This window comes from Ovis canadensis, chromosome 21 (assembly GCF_042477335.2).
Source record: "Ovis canadensis isolate MfBH-ARS-UI-01 breed Bighorn chromosome 21, ARS-UI_OviCan_v2, whole genome shotgun sequence".
Classification (NCBI taxonomy): domain Eukaryota; kingdom Metazoa; phylum Chordata; class Mammalia; order Artiodactyla; family Bovidae; genus Ovis; species Ovis canadensis.
In genome coordinates, this window is record NC_091265.1 from 28108607 (window position 1) to 28129629 (window position 21023).

Here is a 21023-nt window from a genome sequence, read left to right on the forward strand (position 1 = left end):
ATTGGTGAGACAATATTGCCTCCAGAGCCGATCCCAAGTAGAGATAAAAATTCTTTAGACATGTCATTGTTTTCCCCCACCCACTTCTATGCATCTGTTTCCAATCTCTGTTCACTGGTGGTTTAAGTTAAATTTTATTTTGCTCTACAAAAACCAACAGCCACCCTGGAGTAGTCAGGTGGGCATCTTAAGGCCAGCTACAAAGAATTAAAGCAGCGTATGTATTTCATAATTGAATCCCTGCCTGTATTAAAGTATTTTCTGAAGTCCCTTCTCAATTCAGACACGTTACATCGCTAGTAACAATATATATCCCATAATAATGAAAATTATTAGATGAATGACAACAGAGACCGTTTCCCTTTTCAGGAGTGAGGTGGCTGAAAATCAGTTAAATACATCCTTTCTCCTCATTTCATGACCCTCATCCTGCTCGTTCAGGCTCAAAAATTTCAGAGCAATCTATCCATGCTCTGCTTTTAGTCACTGACATGACTCTTGACGATCAAGAGCCCCTTATCAAATCACCCAGTGTTTCTCCATCAAAGACCATGGAAATGATAACATTTCTTAATCAGCACAGCCTTCCCTGGCACTCTACACATTTCAGCAGCAGGTTGAACATATTTCTATGTTCCACTTCACTGTATTCTAATGATCTGTTTACTTAATTACCTCTCCTGCCAGACTGAAATACCAGGAGGACACATCTCATTTCTTCCTTTGGTCCCTATGCCTAGAAGAGAGTGAGTGCAGGACAAACAGCTCTTGCCTGGAACAGAGGAATTACTGGAGTTAAAGGGCATAGGTTCTGAGAGTGTCAGAGGGAACTCGAGTTAAAACTAGCTGTGAACTGGTCGCATAATTTGTTTATTGTTTATTCTTTATAGCTGACCCATACTATTACATAAGTTACAGTTGTACAATACACTGATTCACAATTTTTAAAGGTTATTATCCATTGATCGTTGCTATAAAATATCAGCTATATTCTCTGGGTTGTACACTATATCCTGGTAGCTTCTTTTATACCCAATAGCGTGTCCTTCTTAAGCCCCTATGCCTATATTGCCCCTCCCCACTGCCCTCTCCTGCTGGTAACCAGTAGTTTGTTCTCTGTGCCTCCGAGTCGGTTCTTTTGTTGTTATATTCACCAGTTTGTTGCACACTTTAGATTTCACATATACGACACACAGTACGTCTTTTTATCTCTGACTTACTTTACCTAGAATGGAACCCTCCACATCCATCCATGTTGTTGAAAATGACAAAATTTCATTCTTTTTTTTTTACTGCTGCGTACATACACGCTCAGTCGTGTCTGATTCTTTGCGACCCCATGGACTGCTACAGCCCACCAGGCTCCTCTGTCTATGAAATTTTCCAGGCAAGAATACTGGAGTGGGCTGCCATTTCCCTCTCCTCCTACTGTGGAGTAGTATTCTATTGTGTATATAGATACCACATTTTCTTTATCCATTCATTGATTGATGGACACTTAGGTCGCTTCTATGTCTTGGCAGTTGTAAATAATGCTGCTATGGACATTGGGGTTCGTGTATCTTTTCAAATTAGTGATTTTATTGTTTTTAGATATATACCCAGGAGTAGAATTGCAAGATCATATGGTAGTTCTATTTTTTAATTTTTTTGCGAAACCTCCATACTGCTTTCCAATTTACATTCTCACCAACAGTTTTCTCCATATCCTCGCCGATATTTGTCATTGTGTTCTTTTTGATGATAGCCATTCTGACAGATGTGAAGTACAGCTTATGGTAGTTTTGATCTGTGTTTCCCTGATGATTAGTGATATCGAACACCTTTTCATGTGCCTGTTTAGCCCCATTATCTGTAAAAATTAGACACAGAGTACCTGTGCATTGAGTGGCTAACTGGCCCAAGCAATTCAAGAGCATGGTAGAGCAATCATATTTATTTTTGCCCTAAACCTTTTTATTATAAAAACATTCACACAGCCATTATTCTTCAATGAAGAATAAATAAATTTTTTAAATGTTACACAAGAGTTAGTGTAATGAACATCTATATACCTATGAACTAAGTAACAAAATGTTGACAATTGTTAATATTTAGCCATATTTGCTTTATATCTGTAAAGACTTGTAGATTTTAAAAATAGCTGTCATATTTAATAAAAAGGTATTCTTTATAAAGAGGACATATAAAAAAATTCCTTTAAAGGTCCTTCCCTTGCCCAAGGAATGAAAACCATATCCCTTATGGAAGCTTTCAAGGCATTTTATGGTCTAGATCCTGTTAACATTTATTTTAGATTTATCTGTTGCTGCCCCTCCACTTTATCTTCTTCTCCAGCCAGGCCGACCTGCTTTAACTTCAGCATCGGGCTTTCTCTCTCCTTCCTCTGGTCTTTGTGCATGCTTGTGCCTTTTCCTGGTGCATTTTATCTCCATCCACCTTCGTCCAGCTAATTCTTACTTTATTCTAAACTTAAATATCTTCTCCCTCCTCCTTTCTGACACATTCAGGCTGCCTTGGAGCTTCTACCACATGCTCTCCTAGTAGCCCTATCAGGGCTCTTAAAACCCTGGTAGGGTTTTTAAGGGACCTTTTTATAGGTCCTACCTAGTGAAGAGAAACTAAAAAGCCTCTTGATGAAAGTGAAAGAGGAGAGCGAAAAAGTTGGCTTAAAGCTCAACATTCAGAAAACGAAGATCATGGCATCTGGTCCCATCACTTCATGGCAAATAGATGGGGAAACAGTGGAAACAGTGTCAGACTTTATTTTTTGGGGCTCCAAAATCACTGCAGATGGTGCCTACAGCCATGAAATTAAAAGGTGCTTACTCCTTGGAAGAAAAGTTATGACCAACCTAGATAGCATATTCAAAAGCAGAGACGTTACTATGCCAACAAAGGTCCATCTAGTCAAGGCTACGGTTTTTCCAATAGTCATGTATGGATGTGAGAGTTGGACTGTGAAGAAGGCTGAGGGCCGAAGAACTGATGCTTTTGAACTGTGGTGTTGGAGAAGACTCTTGAGAGTCCCTTGGACTGCAAGGAGATCCAACCAGTCCATTCTGAAGGAGATCAACCCTGGGGTTTCTTTGGAAGGAATGATGCTAAAGCTGAAACTCCAGTACTTTGGCCACCTTATGCAAAGAGCTGACTCATTGGAAAAGACTCTGATGCTGGGAGGGATTGGGGCCAGGAGGAGAAGGGGACGACCGAGGATGAGATGGCTGGATGGCATCACCGACTCAATGGACGTGAGTCTGAGTGAACTCTGGGAGTTGATGATGGACAGGGAGGCCTGGCGTGCTGCGATTCATGGGGTTGCAAAGAGTCAGACACAACTGAGCAACTGGACTGAACTGAACTGATATGGTAGGACATAATAAGAAACATATACTTAATCTCTTCCCAACACCCCCGACAAACCTGGCTCACAGCTCCTAAAACCCTTGGAATCTCTATAGTGGTAAGTGTCTTTTTGTATGCTAATGAGATGGCTATGACTGGGGCTCCTAGATGGAAGCTGGTCACCAGGAAAGTGGACCATGTCATTAGAGGACTGGAGCTTTCAGCTTCTCCCCACCTCAACCTCCAGGATGGAGAGAAGTTCTAGGAGTTGAGTCAGTTACTAATGGCCAATATTGTAATCAGTCATGCCTGTGTAATGAAGCCTCCATAAAATACCTTAACTGAAGGGGTTCAGAATGCTTCCAGGGTTAAGGGGCACAGGAAGGTGCTGGGATGGTAGCATGCCTGGAGGGCGCATGCAAGCGCCACACCCCGTTCCGCGTACCTTGCCTTGTGCATTTCTTCCATCTGGCTGCTCCTGAGTTGTATCCTTTATAATAAGCTGGTAACGTAAGAAGTATACTTTTCCTGAGTTCTGTGGGTTCTTCTAACAAATTATCAAACCTGAGGTGGGTCATGGGAGCTCAGCAATTTATAGCCAGTTGGTCAGAGGTACGTGTAAAACTTAGGACTCCCAACTGCTCTCTGAAGTTGCGGGTGGGGTGGAGGAACAGTCTTGTAGGACTGAGCCCGTAAACTGAGGGATCTCCGCTAACTCCAGGGAGGCAGCATAAGAATGGAGTTAAATTGCAGGACACCTACTCAGTGTCCTCTGAGAACTGGAGCATTGCTCAGTGTGAAATCCACACATCAGGTGTCACAGTGTTGAGAAGAGTAGAGGAAAAAACAGTTTTCCTTTAGTTGGTGAATTGAAGAAACAGGAGAGTTTTTTCCCTTTACATAGTATGTCTCTCTCCACCACTAGACGTGACTAGATCTAAGGATCTCCTTTCATTTATCTCTGCAGCTTCCATTCCTCACCAGGACTTTCCACCTCATAAGTGCTCAATGAAAATTCACTGAAAGAATAGATTAATGAAGAGGCAGAAGACTAGGTAGGCATTTTGGAACTTGAGGAACCGAAGGTGGTTCCTTTCCCTCTTTTGGCCTTCATCTCCCCATTCGTGCTCAATGTGCTCCATTCCTCAAATTCCACTATTCCACAGTGTCAAGAGGAATAGCTTTTAGAGCTACTAAATGCCAAGCAGTTCCTACAGCAACCACAGGTTCTCTTGGCTGAGACCTGCAGCATTTCAGCACGAATGCACCAGGCACTAGGAGATTCCAGAGGCCCTCCAACCTTCCACAGGCCACCCAGAGGCAGGTTATCTGATCTGTCTTCTCTGCTTTGCCAGACCCTCTAGCCCAAGCCTGTTTCTGAGGTCCCTAGAGATTTAACAAATGGTTGCGATAGAGACAGCATCCCTCCTGAAAGCCTTTTTCCTCTCTGTGCAGACTACTGACTATGCAGGTTAACTCCCAGTGAATGCAGGATCAGGTCCTAATAAAAGCTCACTCAAGGGGAAACCAGGTAATTACATTAAGCATAACGTATGGCATTTGTAGTGAGATTTCACTTAAACCAGCTCATCTAATTCTCACGTCAACTGGGGAAATGATTGTTACTCTCCCAGTTTCATAGATGGGGAACCTGAGGCTCTGTTCGGAGATTTAAGAGGCTTTCCTATAGTCACAAAGTTAGAAGGTGAACACAGTGATTTAAAGCCAAGACTGATTTCAAAGCCTGTTTTTAACCACTAGGTGTTAACTGCCCCAAAATTCGAGCAGGTAATGGTGGGACCTTAGCACTATGTTTGGAGAGAATGGGGTTCCTGGAACTGACCAGATACCAGGGCCTCACCAGCACTCCAGTCTCCCAAATCTGGAAGATAATTTAAGACTGTCTGAAAAAAAAAAAAAAAAAAAGACTGTCTGGAGCTGGTGCTGATGCCCAGCTGGATGGACACAGCAGGCTACACCAGGTACTGACAGAATTCAAGATCACGGGGTTTTGAGTAAGGTCATGCCCTCCCAAAGCCTTACTTCTCACCTCTGGTTTATTTAATTCTCAGTTAAGACTCATGAAAAGCAGGTTATCATGCCCATTTTACAGAGAGCTACACTGAAGTTCAAAAAAGTGACTTGTCCAAAGCTAAATAGCAAGTCAGCAGTTGAAAAGGAGTTTATTCTAGATCTTCTGATTATAATTCTAGTGCCACAAGTACTACAATTTTAATTATCTCTTGTCATAGAGGGCATGGAGAAGGCAATGGCACCCCACTCCAGTACTCTTGCCTGGAAAATCCTATGAATGAAGGAGCCTGGTAGGCTGCAGTCCATGGGGTCGCTAAGATTCGGATACGACTGAGCGACTTCCCTTTCACTTTCACTTTCATGCATTGGAGAAGGAAATGGCAACCTACTCCAGTGTTCTTGCCTGGAGAATCCCAGGGATGGGGGAGCCTGGTGGGCTGCCGTCTATGGGGTCGTACGGAGTCAGACACAACTGAACTGACTTAGCAGCAGCAGTAGCATAGAGAGCATGGCCATCATAGATGACAATGATAATGAACACCATTTATTCAAATTTATATGTCCAAGAGGTTGGAAAGTTAAGGGACTTACTTGAGGTTTAATATTCTCTACTGTCCTCATGAAAACCCCATAGGGTAGATATTAAGGTCCTGTTTTATAGGTTAGGAAACTGAACTCAGACAGTAAAGTGTAAAATGTAGTAAGAATTACATATTTGGCTTTCACCCTAGCTTCTGGCATGTTCCTAAAACATATTTCCTAAGAGATGAGAGTAATAAAGATGCTTCGCCATGTTAATGAGGCAGCGTTTGGACCAGACCTAAAGGTGGGGGCTGGCTGCCAGCCCTGTGCTCAGAGTTGGAGCTTTCAGTTCCAGCCCTGACCTCCAGCAAAAGCAGAGCAAACTGAGACAAGTTCAGTCCCCAGGGGTTTCTGACTGTATCCGTCATGCACAGGTAACGGAGCCCCCAAAAGGGCAGGTCCACAGGTTGGTGAACACGTGACAATCTGGGAGAAGAAGGGTATGCTCAGAGAAGGCTTGGAAGTTCTGGATCCTTTCCCATGCTTTCCCTTATGTATCTCTTCATCTCAGTGTTGACTAGCATCCTTTAACCTCCTCTGTAATAAATCGGTCATCCACGGAGTAAACCATTTTCCTGAGTTTGGTGAGCCACTGTAGCAGATTAATCAAACTCAAGGAGGAGGTGGTGAAAACTTCGGGTTGATAGCTAGTTGATCAGAAGTACAGGTCACAATCTGAGCTTATGACTGGCATCTATAGTGCAGGGTGGTCATCTAGGACTGAGTTCTCGGCTCGTGCAATCTGATGCTATCTCCAGGAACACAGCATCAGAACTGAGGTGAATTGTAGGACATCCAGCTGGTGTCAAGAAATTGCGTGTTGATGTAGAAAAACTTCCTCCTCCGAGACACACACACACACACACATATTGGAATGGGCGTGCAGAACCTTTATATGAAGGAACTTACAAGATCATCAAGTGAATAACTTGGTAGAAGCTGAATTTCAACTCGGGTATGTGTGCATACTAAGTCACTTCAGTCATGTCTGACTCTTTGTGACCCCATGGACTGTAGCCCCCCAGGCTCCTCTGTCCATGGGATTCTCCAGGAAAGAATACTAGAGTGGGTTGCTATGCCCTCCTCCAGAATAATTCAGGTATATCTGATTATAATCTCCTCCACAATTAAAGCAGGTCTAGAAGGAATTGGCAACATTTAGTTTCTCTTGACCTTGCTCACACTCTGATAGATTCCTCAGCTTAGCAAGTTCTCCCCTATCAAATCCAAGCCCTCCCCATCTGTATCAGTGTTTTGGCTGCGTGTGACCCAAAATAACAAGTTTAATGACTGGACATTATTTTTCTTTCACATAAGAAAGTCCAGAGGCAGGCAGCCTCAGGCTGGCCTGGCAATTTCAGAATGACCAGGAACCCAGGCCCCCACAAGCTCTCTCCTCCATCATTCTTATGGTATGGCTCTCAGACTCAAGATCCAAGTGGTTGCTAAAATTCCAACCTTCATACCCAAGTTCCAAACAACATAATGGAGGAAAGAATTAAAAAGTAATGCACTTCTCCCATTAAGAGACTTCTTGGAATTATTATATGACATGTTCATCTACATGTCCCTGGCCAAACTTAGTCACGTCTAGCTGCAAGGGAGGCTGTAACCATATCATTCAACAGGGCATTCTGTTACTGAGGAGGAAGGGAAGACTGGATGATAGAGTGAGCAACACGCTGGTCACATCCTTCAAGTTCAGTTTTAGTTCCATCTCTTTCTTGAAGCACTGTTAAGTTGCTACTAAGTCACTTCAGTTGTGTCCAACTCTGTGCGACCCCATGGACTGTAGCCCACGAGGTTCCTCCATCCATGGGATTTTCCAGGCAAGAGTACTGGAGTGGGGTGCCATTGCCTTCTCCCTGAAGGTCCATAGCTTGTAGTAATCTGTAATCTTGAAGCACTATTGACCATCAAAGTGCAATGTGATCTTCCTTCTCTGAATTCTTATCACATTTACCAACATAGCTTTGAGTATGCACCATGCTAGCTTCGGTATGACTTGTGTGCCAGATATGACAGGTAGACAGATGACATGAGGCAGTTATATCTGAGACATAAAAATGAGTATAAGTATGTATATACGTATCATAGCTGTGTGTGCTAAGTGTATGCTCAGTCGCGTCAGTCACGTCCAACTCTTTGCGACCCTATGGACTGTAGCACTACAGGCTCCTCTGTCCGTGGGATTCTCTAGGCAAGAATATTGGAGTGGGTTTCCATTTCCTCCTCCAGTGGATCTTCCCAACCCAGGGATCAAGCCTGTGGCTCCTGCGCCTCCTGGTAAAGGCGGATTCTTTACTGCTGAGTGACCCAGGAAATCCATCATAGATGTAGTTGTAAACAAAGACATAAATATAAACTTTCAGATGGGTAGCGTAGTGGTTCAGAAAAAGTATGAAGTTTGGGATTAAACATATCCACATTATAAAGCCCTGTTGCTGACCACAATTTCTGTGTAAATTTATAAGTTAATTAACCTAAACCTCAACTTCTTAACCTATAAAATGAAGACCATGATTGAACTCACCTAATGAGACTTGTGATAGCTAAAGAAGAGGATTCATATAATGGACTTGGCACATTACCAGGCACATAGTAAATGCTCATTAAACATTAGCCACTCTTCTTTCTCCTTAGTCTTCACAACGGCCCTGTGAGATTGATGATGTCATCCTCACTTTTAAAAAGAGGAACCTGAAGCTCAGAGAGGTTAAAGAACTTACCTAAGGTAACAAGGCTAACGGTGGTACTACTGAGATAGGAACTTCAAACCTGACCTCAAATCCGGAGCTTTTAGTTCAAGACCCCTGTCTCCTGTCTCTTTTTACCCATGGCAAGTCAAATACATAATCTGCTGTAACAAATTCAAATGAATCAGCTGTCATTCTGTCTTTTGCTTCAAGGCCTTCTAGGCTGTTATCTCCACCACCCATTGAAATACAGGAGAAAATATTTTTAATTTTCAAGATAAGGATCATTTTCATATGAAATCCATATAGAGTGGAAAATCTGATTAGAAAGATTTCATTTAGAAAGAAATTAGCTCAAGGCAGCCTTTTTGATTAACAGGGGAATAATGAGGAAAAGCAGATGCATCTAAGTAAAACATGAAGCTGCTCTCCCTTGGAGAGGAAATTTAGTATTCCACACTGTGTACTTCATCTGCTTCAAGTACAAAACCATTTGAGTCCCCTTCTCACTAAGAATCGAGATATTTTCATAGGCTGTAACTCAGTTTTGAGAGATAATTATCCTTGGGAAGGGAAGATCCAGTACATTCACATACATTTCTAAAAACTAAGAAGTATGCTTAGTCCTTTGTAGCTGATGACCAAAGCGGAGGGCACTCCCTGCGGTATGTCCTGAGCTGTAATCGTGAACAGGTTAGATTCCTCTTACAAGCCTCTAAGATGACTCCTTAATGTGAAGAGGCTCAGATCCAGAGTCAAAGCTCCGGGCTCTAGTTTGCACAGCTCTATGAGCTAGCTGCCTTTATGCACAAGCCACCCCTTCTCTCTGCCTTTTCATTTGAGCTTCAATAAAATGAGAGTTGGGCTATCTGGCCATTTAGGAACCTTCTAGCTGAAAGTATTTTATAGATCTGGGGTTAATTCTGGACATTTGCAACGAATTAAGTAAAGTGTATTAAATGTTACAGGTCACATTCTAATTGGTTTTGTCTGCTGACTTTGTTTTTTAAATGGCATGTTTTCCCCTTAACTGTTGTTGCTGTTGCTGTTAGTGCCTTTGAGAGGTGATCCTCCTTAGGATTTGTACTCTGTGCAGAACATTGCATATTGTTGACATGCTGATGAATACTTCTAAAAATCTAACATCTGTACAGCATTTCACACACTCCAAAGCAATTTCACTGTCATTAGCTTACTCAGTTTTCACGATTAACCCCTGAGACCAGAACAGTATTGTTGATGCATTGGAAAAAGCGTGGATTTCGGTTCCAAAGAGCCTGAGGCTCAATTCCAGCTCAACCCTTTGTAAATCAAAAGGACTTGGGAGAGTTTAACTCTTCTGAGCTTTCCAGCTTCCTTATCTTTGAAACTGGGAAGATGGTAATAAAATGAAGTTTTCATGGAAAACACAGCAGCCTAATAGCTGGTCTTTCCCTTTATCTTGGTTGGATGCTAAGAAGCTAGACTGACAAGAGCTCCTAAGGTTAAGAGCTGCCCAAAGCAACATCTAGCAAGGAGTCAAGAGATTAACCAAATTTAAGACTCCTGCTAAAAATGTACTTTGGTTTTCTCATGTTTTGTTAGATAAGGAGTGGATGAGTATAAGATGTGGGGAGGGTCTGAGGAAGTGTTGGTCTGCATTGGGAACTCAGGCATTCTAAGATATATGGACAGCCCAATTATTCATCTTGGTATCCAAGGAACATTGACTGAACACTTAACTGCTTGCAAAAAGACCTTTCAAAGTAGTGGGGGAATGACAAGACTTGGAGGTTACAGTGAGACTCTGAAGGCCTAGGGTCTTTGGGTTTTGTTATGGTGTCTTATTAAGGTGATGGAGTCCCGGGGCTGATGGTGGCCTCTGGGAGGGTTCTTCAAGTCGTGAGTTTATTCCGACACTATGCTGGGTACTGAAGACCTCAGTGCTTGTCTTCCTCAAGTTGTTTATTTTCTAGTGGAGACACAGTAATGACCCCAGGAAAGACACGAGTGCTCAGCCAGGTGTCACAGAAGGGAAGGAGCTTCTGTGTGGGAAGGTCACACAGGCTTCCCCAGAGAAGGTGGTTTTAGACCTGAATCCTTGAGGTAAGGCTTAAGAGGAGTTTACCAGACTGACAAGGGGGAGAAATCACTCCAGGCGAAGGTGAGACCAAGGCTAGAGCACTTTGGGAACCACAGTTAGAGCTTTATAGGGAAGTAGAAGAAGCAAGACTAGAGAGCTAGGTCAGGGGAGATCCTGAAGACTGTTACAAAGCAAAATTCAACTGAGTCTATTTTAAACATCCTATGGGTTTTAGTGACAATTTATGAATCGGGGAGCATCCAGTCTAGCTGATAGAAAGGAGCTCGAAAGAGTTTTACAGGGCAAGAGATTTTTATAGACCAAAGAGCAGGAACAGAAAGTTATCTGCTGCTGGGTTAAAGCAGGGTGACTTTCCTTATATGAAGCATAGGGCAGTCCTGGAGTCTGGTTAGGTAACTCGCTGAGCAGGCAGGCGCTGACTGCCTGACCTAGTCCTTCCTTCCCTCCTTCTCTGGGAGCACTTTGCATGGAAAATGAGTTAAATCTTGGTTTGCTGGCGTGGGGCTGAGCAGGAGTGACTCCACCTAGGGTATAATCTTGTTACTTAACAAGGCTTTGACTAGAATCAAATCTGACACGATCCTATAGGCAGTGAGAAGCCAATAAGAGTAAGTGAGGAGGTAATATAGTCACCTAGTCGCGGAGAGATCCTGCTGGCCCACATTCAGAGATGCACTTGGGTGAGTAGACAAGGGAATGAGCTTCAGGAGGACTGACTGGAAGGAAGCTCGTGGAAAATTCCAAGTCACCTAGGTGCCAAAACATCAGTTATTTTCTGTGAAAATTCAGAGAAGAATCGCTTTGAAAATTTTCAAAACCATTCTCATCTCAAGGCAACTGTGGTGTAGACTGGTCTTGAAACCAGTTTAAATTTTTGTTTTATCGCTTACTGTCTCTGTGGCAAAGGACAAGTTTCTTACTCCATGCTTCCATTCCATATCTGTAAAATGGAAATAACATTTCCTATCCTGACAGTTAATGCAGAATTAGGATAGTGTATACAAAGGGTCTCATGTTCAGTAGTTAACTTGATTACTGTTAGCTATTATTATACAAATGTTTCTATTTCAATTTTCCTAGAGTCAGCTCTCCGAGTGTATTTAAATATGACTTAATTTGGAGTGTTCAATCTATAAAAATTCAATTACACATGATATACCAGGAAAACGTCTATTTTTTAAAAGGACACCTGCCAGCATATTCTTTGTAATTCTCCCTCTGTCCCTGAAGGTCAGATTCTTAAAATGTTGGGTGGGAGGATGGAAAAGAGGAAAAATAGGGAGGAAACTGTTAAATCATTAAATTATATGTTTCATCTGAATCACTTGAATCCAATGATGACACCTAACCTTTCTCAGTTTTCCTTTGGTTTTTCTCTTTATAGCTCTAGTCACTTCAGACAGACCAATTAAACTTCAGAAATCCTTGAAGAATTGTGTGTTCCTTGCTCAGCCTCACTTAGAATTTCAAATGAGATGCCACCTTCTCTGAGAATATTCAATTGCTCTTTTAGAAACTCCTGTGATTTCCTAATGTCAGTCACTCAGTCAGCCTTTATTAGGTGATTTCTATTTTTGGTAGGTAGTTTAAAAAAGAGGAAAAGACAAATCATTCAGATGCAAAATTAAAGATCTAGGCCTTCTGTCAAACCTGCAGCAAAAAGGACTTTGTATACCTGCGGTTTGCAAGGTACTTTGCAGTTTTTAAGATGCTTTCATGGACACTATTGGAGAAGGGAATGGCTACCCACTCCGGTATTCTTGCCTGGAGAACTGCATGGGCTGGGGAGTCTGGTGGGTTACAGTCCACGCAGTCTCAAAGAGCTGGACATTACTGGGCTACTAACACACATACACAGACACTATAGTTTTTAATCCTCCCAAGAACTCTCCAGTGTATCCGAATCAACATTTTGCTAATGCGGAACTGTTGCTCAGAAAAGGATTATGACCTACTAAGAAGATACACCATTAGTCCAAGGCAGAAGTGGTACTTCAGCTCCGGTCTCTCTGACTCCAGGTCTGCTAAGACACAGAGACCTGAAGGCTAAGCCTGAGAAACTTTCATGAAAGGCAAATTATCCTAAGTTTGTGTAATCTGTGAGCTACATCTTCTCTGGAGGAAATGAAAGTAGAGTTCTTCAATTACTATAAAATGAAGGCATGATTTGAAAATGTGTTTCTGTCTACTTAACAACTGCAAAATGTCTTCAAGGCTTAAAAATGTATTCATTTCACACATGTTTATTGAGTGCCCGGTAAGCCACCTGCTCTGTTGGATGTATCAGGAATGAGATAGTGAATAAAATAAGCCACTCTCTCGAGAGGCTCTCTCTCTAGGGGGCGGGAGATGAACAGAAAATAAACAACTAAATATGTAAGATGGTGATAGAAGCTATTGGGAAAAATAAAGCAGGAAAAAAGATTCCAAAGAAGAACTTTGGAATTAATATAGGTTCAAATGCAGGCTCCCTTGCCAAAGGCAAGTTCGTCCGCCCGATACACAGTGAGACCAAATAACCCGAAAACTTGACATTTGGAACAAGCAAGTTTTCTTTTTTAATTGAAGTATAGTTGATTTACAATCAACCATATTGTGTTTTAGGTGTGCCACAAAGTGATTTAGTTACGTATGTGCACAATTTTTTTTTTTTTCAGATTCTTTTCCCATATGTGTCCATACTCAGTCCTTGCAGTTGTTTACAACTCTTTGAGACCCCTCGGACTATAGCCCGCCAGGCTTCTCTGTCCATGGGATTTCCCAGGCAAAAATACTGGAATGGGTTGCCATTTCCTTCTCGAGGGGATCTTCTCAACCCAGGGATTGAATCTGCGGCTCCTGTATCTCCTGTGTTACAGACAGATTATTTACTGCTGAGCCACCAGGGAATCCCTTTTCCCATACAGATTACTATAAAATACTGAGTATAGTTCTCTCTCTTGAACTATTGTTGTTTACTTATTTTGTGTATGGAGAAGGCAATGGCAACCCACTCCAGTACTCTTGCCTAGAAAATCCCATGGACGGAGGAGCATGGTAGGCTACAGTCCATGGGGTCGCGAAGAGTCGGACGTGACTGAGAGATTTCACTTTCATGCATTGGAGAAGGAAATGGCAACCCACTCCAGTGTTCTTGCCTGGAGAATCCCAGAGATGGGGGAGCCTGGTGGGCTGCCGTCTATGGGGTCGCACAGTGTCAGAAACTACTGAAGTGACTTAGCAGCAGCAGCAGTGTGTATATATTAATCTCCTAATTTATGCCTCCCCATCACATTTCCCCCCTAATAACCATAAGTTTTCTTTCTAAGTCTGTAAGTCTGTTTCTGTTTTGTAAATAAGTTCAATTGTATTGTCTTTTTAGATTCTACGCATAAGTGATATCATATGATATTTCTCTTTTTTTCTGTCTGCCTTACTTAGTATGACAATTTCTGGGTCCATCCATGTTGCTGCAAATGGCATTATTTCATTCTACTTAATGACTGAGGAATATCCACTGTATGCATGTACTATATCTTCTTTATACATTCATCTGTCGATGGACATTTAGGTTGTCTTTGCTCTTGTAAATGGTGCTGCAGTGAACATTGGGGTGTGCATATAACTTTCCTAATTGTGGTTCTTTCTGGATATATTCCCAGCAACAGGATTGCTGGATCATATGGTAGTTCTACTTTTAGTTTTGAATAGATCAGGTTTTTATCATATAAAAACCATATCAGGTTTTATCTTTTTGCTTACAGAAAAGACCGAGGTCTCTGAAAGTTAAAACATTTCCTAGATTTGCCTAGCTCAAAATTTCATCCACTTAGAAAAAATGTATATAGTAGGACTGGGCACAATAGAACAGGTTAACAAGAAAAAAAACACAGAAATTTAAAATAAAAGTCAAGTTGGTGCCATGGGCACTAGACCCTGGCTGCTAAAGCTGACACTGTCGCTGCTAAACAGTCTATACTTTGATGCCCCTGTCTCCACCACCCCAGGCTGAACTCAACTCCCCTACTTGCTTCTGTCACTTACTCCAAACTCACAGTCCTCAGGCCACATCCTCTCTCTCAGTTCAGTCGCTCAGTCGTGTCCAGCTCTTTGCAACCCCATGGACTGCAGCACGCCAGGCTTCCCTGTCCTTCACCAACTCCTGGAGCTTACTCAAACTCATGTCCATCGAGTCAGTGATGCCATCCAACCACCTCATCTTCTGTCGTCCCCTTCTCCTACCTTTGATCTTTCCAAGCATCAGGGTCTTTTCCAATGAGTCTGTTCTTCACATCAGGTGGCCAAAGTATTAGCACTTTAGCATCAGTCTTTCCAATGACTATTCAGGACTGATTTCCCTTACGATGGACTGATTGGATCTCCTTGCAGTCCAAGGGACTCTCAAGAGTCTTCTCCAACACCACAGTTCAAAAGCATCAATTCTTTGGCACTCAGCTTTCTTTAAAGTCCAACTCGCATATCCATGCATGACTACTGGAAAAACCATAGCCTTGACTAGATGGACCTTTGTTGGCAAAGTAATGTCTCTGCTTTTGAATATGCTATCTAGGTTGGCCATAACTTTCCTTCCAAGGAGTAAGCATCTTTTAATTTCATGGCTGCGGTCACCATCTGCAGTGATTTTGGAGCTCAAAAAAATAAAGTCTGCCACTGTTTCCACTGTTTCCCCATCTATTTGCCATGAAGTGACGGGACCAGATGCCATGATCTTAGTTTTATGAATGTTGAGTTTTAAGCCAACTTTTTCACTCTCCTCTTTCACTTTCATCAAGAGACTCTTTAGTTATTTGCTTTCTGCCATAAGGGTAGTGTCATCTGCATATCTGAGGTTATTGATATTTCTCCCAGCAATCTTGATTCCAGCTTGTACTTCATCCAGCCCAGCATTTCTCATGATATACCCTGCATCTAAGTTAAAAAAGCAGGGCAACAATACTGCTTGACGTACTCCTTTCCAGTTCCATGTCCAGTTCTGGCCATCGAGAAACTGAGAGCAGAAAGTATGCCACTTCGGCTTCCAGTCTAGGGATTAAAGAAAGGAAAGTTTGGATGTGGAGCAGCATAAATGTCATAAATACGCTCTGTCCAGACTTAATCTACACATATTTAGCAATGGTCAAGGGATCATAGACCAAATATCGTCTCTGTAGGTACTCCAGAAAAGAAGAGTGTCAGGTTTAATCTTAGAAAGTAACACTAGGCACAAGGCCAGACATCAGAGCATGAACACCTGGGATTCAGCCCTGAGAGGAAAATGTGATGGGGAGCCTAGGGTGCCTGTAGGTGGAATTTATCTTCTCTAGTCTGTATACCTATCTGATCTAATGCTCCAGAAATATTTATTTTGGAAGCTATGTATAATACCACAAAGAGGGCAATTTGTCTTAAAGAAGCATAAATTTATTCATCAAGTGACAAGCATTTATTCAATGTGTAGTCTAGGCACCAGGAATAAAAATATCAGCAGGACACAGCCTTTGATCAGGAATTAGCCACAGTCTGATGAGGGAGGGGAGCTTGATTAGAGGTGGAGAGTTCAAAGGTTACAGATGAGATCGAGGTGAAAGGGAGGGAATATCACTGGGTGAGTAGCAAGGGTTACAGGAGATTCTTTAGGAAAGGCAGTTACTCAGAGCGTAAGTTATACACTTCGGGTCTCCATCTCCTAGGTTATGAAAGTCGGATAATTAAAAAAAAAAAAAGCCAGTTACTAGACTGGTTCTCTGGTATGCAGAGCAGACCCTGAACAACAAGGGTTTGAACTGCATGTGGCCACTTATACACAGATTCTTTTCACTAAATAGGTCCTTTATTACTATACGCTCTATGGTTGTATCTGTCAGTGAGGGACCAGGGACATAGCAGACAGACTGTAAAGTTATTTATGGATCTTTGTGTGGGGGTCAGCATGCTAATCCCACATTTCAAGAGAGCCAGTTTATATTTCTCATGAAAAATTTTAGAATATTTCCCCTCACTCTTGTATGACACTTTGGACAGTGAATCATGGACTGTCGATTCTTTGAAGGCTGGAAAGCAGATCTAACCGAAACACCTCCCAAAAAGCTAGCACATACTTGGTGCTCAGAAAACATGTTTCAAACCTAATGGAACTATCGTTGTTCAGTTTCTCAGTCATGTCCAACAATTTGCGACCCCATGGACTGCAGCACGCCAGGCTTCCCTTTCCTTCACCATCTCCTAGAGTTTGCTCAAACTCATGTCCATTGAGTCAGTGATGCCATCCAACCATCTCATCCTCTTGTCATCCCCTTCTCCTCCTGCCTCCGATCTTTCCCAGCATCAGGGTCTTTTCCAGTAAATCAGTTCTTCACATCAGTTGGCCAAAATATGGGAGCTTCAGCTTCAGCATCAGTCCTTCCAATGAATATTCACAGTTGATTTCCTTTAAGATTGACTGGTTTGATCTCCTTACTGTCCAAGAGACTCTCAAGAGTTTTCTCCAGGACCACAGTTCGAAGGTATCAATTCTTCGGCACTCAGCCTTTTCTATGGTCCAGCTGTCACATCCATACATGACTACTGGGAAAACCATAGCTTTGACTATATGACCTTTGTAGGCAAAGCAATGTCTCTGCATTTTAGTACTCTGTCTAGGTTTGTCAGAGCTTTTCTTCCAAAGAGCAAGCGTCATTTAATTTCATGGCTACAGTCACGGTCAACAATGATTTTGGAGCTCAAGAACATAAAGCCTGTCACTATTTTTGTTATTCCCCATCTATTTGCCATAAATGGGACCAGATGCCATGATCTTTGTAATTTGAATGTTGAGTTTTAAGCCCACTTTTTCACTTTCCTCTTTCACATTCATCGAGAGGCTCTTTAATTCCTCTTAGCTTTCTGCCATTAGGGTGGTGTCATCTGCATATCTGAGGTTATTGATATTTCTCCTGGCAATCTTGATTCCAGCTTGTACTTCATCCAGCCCAGTATTTCGCATGATGTACTCTGCATATAAGTTAAATAATCAGAGTGACAATATACAGCCTTGATGTACTCCCTTCCCAATTTTGAACCAGTCCATTGCTTCATGTCCAGTTCTAACTGTTGCTTCTTGACCTGCATACAGGTTTCTTAGGAGGCAGGTAAGGTGGTCTAGTAGTCCCATCTCTTTAAGAATTTTCCACAGTTTGTTGTGACCACACAGTCAAAGAATTTAGCATAATCAATATGCAGAAGTAGCTGTTTCTCTGGAATTCTCTTTCTTTATCTGTGATCTAACGGGTGTTGGCAATTTGATCTCTGATTCCTCTGTCTTTTCTAAATCCAGTTTATGCATCTGAAAGTTCTCGGTTCACATACTATTGAAGCCTAGCTTGAAGGATTTTGAGCATTACCTTGCTAGCATGTGAAATGAGTGAAATTGTGCAGTAGTTTGAACATTTTTTGGCATTGCCATTCTCTGGGATTGGAATGAAAACTGACCTTTTCCAGTCCTGTGGCCACTTCTGAGTTTTCCAAATTTGCTGGCATATTGAGTACAGCACTTTCACAGCATCATCTCTTAGGATTTGAAATAGCTCAATCAGAATTCCATCACTTCCACTAGCTTTGTTCTTGGTGATGCTTCCTAAGGCCCACTTGACTTTACACTCTAGCATGTCTGGCTCTAGGTGTGTGATCACACCATCGTGATTATCTGGGTCCTTAAGATCTTTTTTGTATGGTTCCTTCTGTGTGTTCTTGCCACCTCTTCTTAATATCTTCTGCTTCTGTTAGGTCCATACTATTTCTGTCCTTCATTGCACCCATCTTTGCATGAAATATTCCCTTTGTATCTCTAATTTTCTTGATGAGATCTCTAATCATTCTCATTCTATCGTTTTCCTCTATTTCTTTGCATTGTTCACTTAGGAAAGTTTTCTTATCTCTCCTTGCTGTTCTTTGGAACCCTGCATTCAGATGGGTGTATCTTTCCTTTTGTTCTTTGCCTTTCACTTCTCTTCTTTTCTCAACTATTTGTAAGGCCTCCTCAAACAACCATTTTACCTTTTTCCATTTATTTTTCTTGGGAATGGTTTTGATCACCGTTTCCTGTACCAAGTTATGAACCTCCATCCATAGTTCTTCAGGCGCTCTGTCTATCAGATCTAATCCCTTGAATCTATTTCTCACTTCCACTGTATAATCGTAAGGGATTTGATTTAGGTCAAACCTGAATGGCCTAGTGGTTTTCCCTAAGTTCTACAATTTAAGTCTGAATTTTGCAATAAGGAGTTCATGATCTGAGCCACAGTCAGCTCTCGGTCTTATTTTTTGCTGACTGTATAGTTTCTCCATATTTGGCTACAAAGGATATAATCAATCTGATTTTTGTATTGGCCATCTGGTGATGTCCACGTGTAGAGTCACCTCTTGTGTTGTTGGAAGAGGGTGTTTGCTATGACTAGTGCGTTCTCTTGGCAAAACTCTGTTAGACTTTGCCCTGCTTCATTTTGTACTCCAAGGCCAAACTTACCTATTACTCCAGGTATCTCTTGACTTCCTACTTTTGCATTCCAGTCCCCTACAATGAAAAGGACATCTTTTGTGTGTATGTGTGTGTGTTAGTTGTATAAGATCTTTCTGCATTAGTGGTTGGGGCATAGACTTGGATTACTGTGATACTGAATGGTTTACCTTGGAAACCATAGAATCATTCTCTAGTTTTTGAGATTGCACCCAAGTACTGCATTTCAGACTCTTGCTGACTATGCACGCTACTTCATTTCTTCTAAGGGATTTTTGCCCATAGTAGTAGATATAACGGTCATCTGAATTAAATTCCCCACTTCCTGTCCATTTTAGTTCACTGATTCCTAGGTGTTCCCTCTTGCCATCTCCTGTTTGACCACTTCCATTTTACCTTGATTCATGGACCTAACATTCCAGGTTCCTATGCAATATTTTCTTACAGTATCGGACTTTACTTTCACCACCAGACACAACCACAACTGAGAGCTGTTTCCACTTTGGCTCAGCCTCTTCATTCTTTCTGGAGTTATTTCTGCACTGATCCCCAGTAGCATATTGGACACCAGTCAACCTGGAGGGTTCACCTTTCAGTGTCATATCTTTTTGCCTTTCCATACTGTTCATGGGTATCTCAAGGCAAGAATACTGAAGTGGTTTGCCATTCCCTTCTCCAGTGGACCATGTTTTGTCAGAACTCTCCATCATGACCCGTCCATCTTGGGTGGCCCTACACAGCACAGCTCTTAGTTTCACTGAGTTAGACAAGGCTGTGGTCCATCCATGTGATCAGTTTGGTTAGTTTTTTGTGATTTTGGTTTTCATTCTGTGTGCCCTCTGATGAATGAGGATAAGAGACTTATGCAATCTCTTTTCCAAACTATGGAAGTGTAAAAGTTATGGAAGTTATATAATAGCATGGAAGTTAAAAGTTAAACCTCTGCTCAGCTTTGGACCTGAGTTTTCTTCACTATGAAATACAGAGTACAGAATTGACAAGGTGATTTCTGAAGTTCCTGCTCGTATGAACAGTCTAGGACTCCACCGTTCATATCTTTTCAGAATATTCAACTTCCTAGTTCAAGCCATTTAAATCTTTGCAAATTAATTTATTAAGCTTTTGGGGAACCTAGCTGTTGAGAATTTGATAGATGGTTGACTTCCTTCTCTGCAGCAGCTGAGGCTATGCCTGAAAATGTGAAAACAAACATGGAGCTCTCTCAAACAGCTCAGCAGAGCTGACTGAAGAGAGGACAGCCAACACCCAGTCTGAAGGGAACAGTAAGTTTGGTTAAAATGCTCACTCCTATGACCTCAGGCAGAGACAAATCTCACTCACAGGATCTCAAGTGTCCTCAGTGGCTCAGCCTCAGCACCACCTCTAACCACTGGAAAAGGAAATTATGATGGATATGTGTGCCTTGAGATCATGTCTGCAAAAGGACTTTGCAACGATAGCATGCTGTCGGAATGTGACTTACTGCATTATCGTTATTAGTGATGGTGTTATTAGAAAGCTTGGGAAGATACACAGCAAACTGTTCGCAGCATTTATATCTGACGTGTGGAGATTAAAAGATACTTTTTAGATTTGTGTTTCTAACCACTTTGAATTGAAAACAATCAACTGTCTCTAATTTTGTGCCAGAAAAACCAGTTTAGAGAAAAAGGTAAATGATGTGACCGCCTCTGTGTGCAGTATGGTTTTGTAATAACTTTAACCTCATGTCCCTGGGCAGGGAGTCACAGAGTCACGAAGCTGCCATGATTGTACAAGCTTGGTGACAGCAGCCCAGCTACCTAACATCTCA